General features: G+C 39.9%; 1 non-coding gene and 1 pseudogene across 1 annotated transcript; both read left to right on the forward strand.

Annotated features, from left to right (window-relative positions):
• Nucleotides 1-266: 266 nt before the first annotated feature.
• LOC143407683 (U6 spliceosomal RNA) lies at nucleotides 267-372 on the forward strand. The gene has a single exon (XR_013092425.1). It is a non-coding gene; the product is annotated as a U6 spliceosomal RNA (small nuclear RNA).
• A 2,066-nt stretch (nucleotides 373-2,438) lies between these two features.
• On the forward strand, nucleotides 2,439-2,860 carry LOC143407093 (large ribosomal subunit protein eL30 pseudogene; annotated as a pseudogene).
• Nucleotides 2,861-5,652: the final 2,792 nt, after the last annotated feature.

Consider the following 5,652-nt stretch of genomic DNA (forward strand, 5'->3'; position numbering starts at 1 on the left):
GAATTTTCCCTATGGGGAAATATAACCCTAATTTCACATCAGAAAGTCTTGGGGAAATAGAATAAGTTTTATGACAAATAGCCTGCAGTCAATTTGACTGAAATACCATTAAAGTGAAAGATGCCTCTACACATATCCACCCCCCTGATAAGTATGAAATGCCACATTTCTAAACAGCTCAGGATACAGAGTACTTTTTGTTCTATGGTAAAACTAAAAGCCTGAGGTTCTGCCTTCAAAGTCATATTCATTGCCTTAAAGAAGGAGTGCTCGCTTCGACAGCACATATATTAAAATTGGAACGACACAGAATAGATTAACATGGCCCTGTGCGAGGATAACATGGAAATTCATGAAGCGGTTCATATTTAAAAATTTTTTAAAATTAGCAAAGGAACATTTAACTCCAACTGATAAATCATGAGGGTTACAAAACTACTATCCTTAGGTGTTCAAAATTTCCTTAGGGGAAAGATTCTAGAGAAATACAAAGTATCTTTATTATTAGGTTACACAAACATGGATGTGATAACACACTAGTGCAGAAAAAAAAAATCCTAGAAAAAACAACCACTGACAAGTTATCATATAGGGTTGATGTCCTTCTGTCATTTTAGGCATGCAGGGCAAGCAAGCACTTGTAAAAGGGTGAGCCTCAGGAGCAGGAATGAACTTGAAAGATTCCACAGAAATGCCAGCCCCAGAGGTCTAGAAACATGTGAGCAAACCTCAGCCAGAAGCTGCTGGTGAGTCAGTGCGAGCACAAGCCACCTTCTGCTTCATTGGCCAGAAGGGCCAACCGCAGACAGCAGCAGCCATCACCACAGTCAGTGCCTGGGAAAAGTTATGGGGTGCAATTGGAACGTGACCCCACCCAGACCACTCCCTAAAATTGCAAAGCTTTAAAACAGTGCCCCAGCCAAGGAGGTGCTATCTCAGGTTAGGACACAAGATCTCTAGCAAAAAAGTTACCTGGACTCAACAGAAAAGCTTCCAAGCAAAGTAGCCCTTAACTGTAGACAAAGAAAATGTGGACTTTAGCCAAGCGAATGGACCAGAGCCATCCAAGTTTGAAATGCCCAACATTTTCAAAGATAGTACACAAATATTAAGCTACCTCCTCCTTTGATTAGCAATTAGTAGTTTTTCTAAACTCTTAGTTCATAGGAAAATTTCAACAATTTTGGAAAAAAAAAAATCACCTGAGAAGATTGAATACATGGTACAGCCTATCGTCTCCCACTGTCAATCATTAAAAATGACAAGTAATCATTTTAAATAATTAAATCAGAAATAGTGACGGTGACAAAGAAAGGCAGCCTTGGGGGTCAGAAATGAAAGACATCCCTGAAAAACACCATACAGAAGGAATCAGATTCATGAGCCCAAAACATACACAGGAAAGGACTATATACTAGCATGTTTTCCAGGGGCTCCAAATTAGACAAGGAAGCTATGTGGGGCCCTTGCTGCCAGGAGGTTCTGGGCCAACAGAGCTGGTTGGGCCATCACAGTAGGAGTAGCCAAGCAGACGGTCACACACACACACACACACACACACACACGTACGTGCTCCCACACACGTCAAGCAGTAGGAATGACAAGGTACAGAGGCAACCACACCCAGCATTTGGACCAGAAACACACGACAGTGCTTCTAATAGTTGGCCTCACCCAGGAGGTATGGAAGCATCTTAGCCAGAAGACTCCACTGACTCACTGCCCAGCCCTATATCCTACTCCTGCCCTACCACCCAAGGTATCGCATTCTCAGACACACTTTCTGGGCCTCTCACTTCAGAAATTAGTACAGTCACAAACCACCAAACATTTAGAGAAAACTTTTACTATGACAGAGTGACACTCAGGTACTACTAAGACAAGAGCACCCTCAAAATAGAAGTCAGCTGGGTACAGGGGGCTGAGGTAGGAGGATTGAGGCAGTCTCAGAAACTTGGCAAAACCCTATTTCAACATAAACTTTAAAAAGTGGGCTTGGGATGTAGCTCAGTGGTAAAGTGAGTTAATCCCAGTACCAGGAAAGAAAGTCATTACAGACCCATTTAAGGGACTAACTAGCAGAAGTGACAGAGCAGAAGAGATATTTAGAAAGCTGACAGGTGGGGGTGGAGAAGTTCTCCCAGAAGGAGAATAAAGATATTAAAATCATAAAAGAAACAGAAGGCATATCCAGAAGAAAGAATGTGAGAGAAAAGATAAAAAGAAAATTTCCCAGGGCTGAGGAAGAACTCATGCTCTTGGAACAAAAGGACCGACCTGGACATGTTATGGTGAAATTGTATAATACCTAAAAACTAAATGCCTAAAATGAACAAAAATCAAACATCTGACTTCTTGTTGATAAAACTAAATTCAAAAAGCAATGGAACTTAGCGTCCTCGGGCTCTGCCGTAAAGAACTTTGCATTGTGGGAATTCCTTCCTTTCTAGCTCTCCGGCCATCTTGACGGCTGCTCTAGGTTGGGGGCCGTCCCGCATCTAAAGCAGGAAGATGGTGGCCGCAAAAAAGACGAAAAAGTCCCTGGAGTCGATCAACTCTCGGCTTCAGCTTGTTATGAAAAGTGGAAAGTATGTACTGGGGGTACAAGCAAACTCTGAAGATGATCAGACGGGGCAAAGCGAAATTGGTCATCCTTGCCAACAACTGTCCAGCTTTAAGGAAATCTGAAATAGAGTACTATGCCATGTTGGCCAAAACTGGTGTCCATCACTACAGTGGCAATAATATTGAACTGGGCACAGCATGTGGAAAATACTACAGAGTATGCACACTGTCTATCATTGATCCAGGTGATTCTGATATCATTAGAAGCATGCCAGAACAGACTGGTGAAAAGTAAAATTTTTCTTTAATAAAACTTGGCAGAGTGTGTTTTAAAAACAAAACAAAACAAAAAAAGCAATGGAAGCCGGGTGTGGTTGTGCATACCTAGAATCTCAGTGGCTCCGGAGGATAAGGCAGGAGAATTGTGAGTTCAAAGTCAGCCTCAGCAATTTAGGCCTAAGCAACTTAAGAGTACAGCTTGTCTCTAAATAAAATATCAAAAGGGGCTGGGGATATGGCTCAGTGGTTAAGAGCCCTTAGGTTCAATCCCCCATACCAAAAAAAAAGCAATGGAGAGGATAAAATATATGTGCAAATCTTTTATCTGATAAAGGTTAACAGCTAGAATATATAAAGAAGTATACTCCAAAAAAACCCATTCAAATATGAGCAAAAACTCTGAATAATATTTCTCCAAAAAGCTGGAAATGTGGCCCAGTGGCATCAGGGGAAACACAAAACAGGAACCTGGGAAAATCCCCTCCCTCCTCCATGAAAGCAATGAGAAAACTGACACACACACACACACAAAAAAAGTCAAAATCAACTTTTTCAGAACTTGGACATTAACCAGAAATGTGCAATAATCCAGGGAGTTTTACTTAAGAAAACAGCTGAACCTCAGCAACAATGTGAGTTCTGTGGCATTTTACTTGCCTTAGTCCCATCTCCTTATCCCTGACCCATGGTAGCCTTAAAAACAAATAGCCCTGGGGCTCTGGCTCAGTGGTAGAGTGCTTGCCTTGCACGTGTGAGGCCCTGGGTTTGATCCTCAGCACCACATAAAAATAAATAAACAACAATAACAAAAATAAAAAAATAGCCCCATAATTTCAACATCCTAGCAGGTTCTGATGAGTACAGAATAAGGCTGGAGCTCCTCCAAATCCAAACTCACACACAGATAACTATCCTTAGTCTACCTTTCTAGAAGAAAACCCACTTGAAAGTGTAGTCTTTCATTTGCCCAGTGCAAATAGACTTTTTCCAGGGGGCTCAGCGGTAGAGCACTCACCTAGCATGTGCAAGGTGCTGGGTTCAATCCTCAACACCACATAAAAATAAATAAATAAATAAAGGTATTGTGTCCAACTACAACTAAAAAAATATTTAAAAAAAAAAACAATCAGTGGCGATTCTTTAACATCATAACCATCTGATAACAGTTGGGTTGAATAAAAAAAATTCAAAGGAAAATGGGTAATGAGATGTCCATAGAGAGCTTTGAAAAGCTCCAACATACTCCTGGAAATCTAGAAAATCTATGTAAGTACAGGGCTGCACACATGCCCAGAGCTGTGTACACACCCACAAAAGCCCTCAGAAAGCTCTGACCTTGCTGATCACTAAGTAAAGAGAAGCCATGTGCCTTCAAGGACACAAACTTTACAGAATTAGCTCAGAAAAGTCATTAATCAAATAGCAACAACAGACCCAGGAAAGGGAATAGAATCTGATTCCCAGTTGCCAACGTTATATTATTTTACATGTATAGTTTTCAACAAAAAAAGTTATGAGACATGCAAGGAAATAAGAAAATGTACCATGAATGGGAAGAAAGTCAGTAGAAACACTCTTTAAGGAAGTTGAGAACCTGGCCTCATTAGATAAAAACTTTAAAATCACTATTTTAAGTATATTCAAAGAACTAAAGGAAAATATGTCTAAAGAACTAAAAGAGTTTGAAGCTGTGTGCAGCGGTGCACACCTGTGATCCCAGTAGGTCAAAAGGCTGAGGCATGAGGATTGCGAGTTCCAAGCCAGCCTCAGCAATTTATTGAAACCCAGAGCATCTTATTGAGACCCTGTCTCAAAGTATAAATATAGGGGGGGGGGGAGAAGATCCAGGGATGTGGCTCAGTGCTTAAGCACCCCTGGGCTCAATCCCCATACCCAAAAATAATAAATAAATATAATGTAATATAATAAAATATCAGCTAGGGATGTGGCCCAGTGGTTAAGAGACTCTGGGTTCAATACCTGGTACCTACACCCCACTCCCAAAAAAAGAAACTATGAGAATGATGTCTCAGCAAAAAGAAAATATCAATAAAGAGAGAAATATATTTAAAAAAAAAAAATAAGGAGAACCAAATAGGCTTGGTATGTTGCTCAGTTAAGTGCCCCTGAGTTAAATCCCCAGTATCAAAAGAGAGAGGGGGGGGGGGAGAGAGGGAGAGAGAGAGAGAACTGAATTTCTAGAGTTAAAAAATACAATAACTGAAATGAAAAATTCACTAGAGGAGCTCAAAATCAGTTTTGGGCAGGCAGAAGAAAGAATCAATGAACTTGAAGATAGATCAAATGAGATTATACAATTTGAGGGGGAAAAAAAACACTGGGGAAAAGTTTCATGACATTAGGTTTGGCAATGATTTCTTGAACATAGCACATAAAAACACAAACAAAAGAAAAATAAACAAGTTGGACTTCCTCTAATTAAGTCTTTTGTGCATCAAAAGACACTCTCAACAAACTGAAAAGGCAACCTAGGAAATGGAGAAAATATGCGCAAATCTTTTGTCTAATAAGGGGTTAACAGCTAGAATATATAAAGAAGTATACTCAACAACAAAAACAACTCCATTCAAATATGAGCAAAAGATTTGAATAGACATTTCTCCAAAGAATATACACAGATGGTCAATAAGCACATGAAAAGATTCTCAACAGAACCAAAAATCAGAGAAATGCACATTAAAACCACAAGAAGACACCACTTTATACCCATTAAGATGGCTACTATTTTTTTAATAACACACAGAAAATAACAAGTATTGGAGAGATGTAGAAAAATTGGAACCTTCA

Source organism: Callospermophilus lateralis, chromosome 9, assembly GCF_048772815.1.
Source record: "Callospermophilus lateralis isolate mCalLat2 chromosome 9, mCalLat2.hap1, whole genome shotgun sequence".
In the NCBI taxonomy this organism is placed as follows: domain Eukaryota; kingdom Metazoa; phylum Chordata; class Mammalia; order Rodentia; family Sciuridae; genus Callospermophilus; species Callospermophilus lateralis.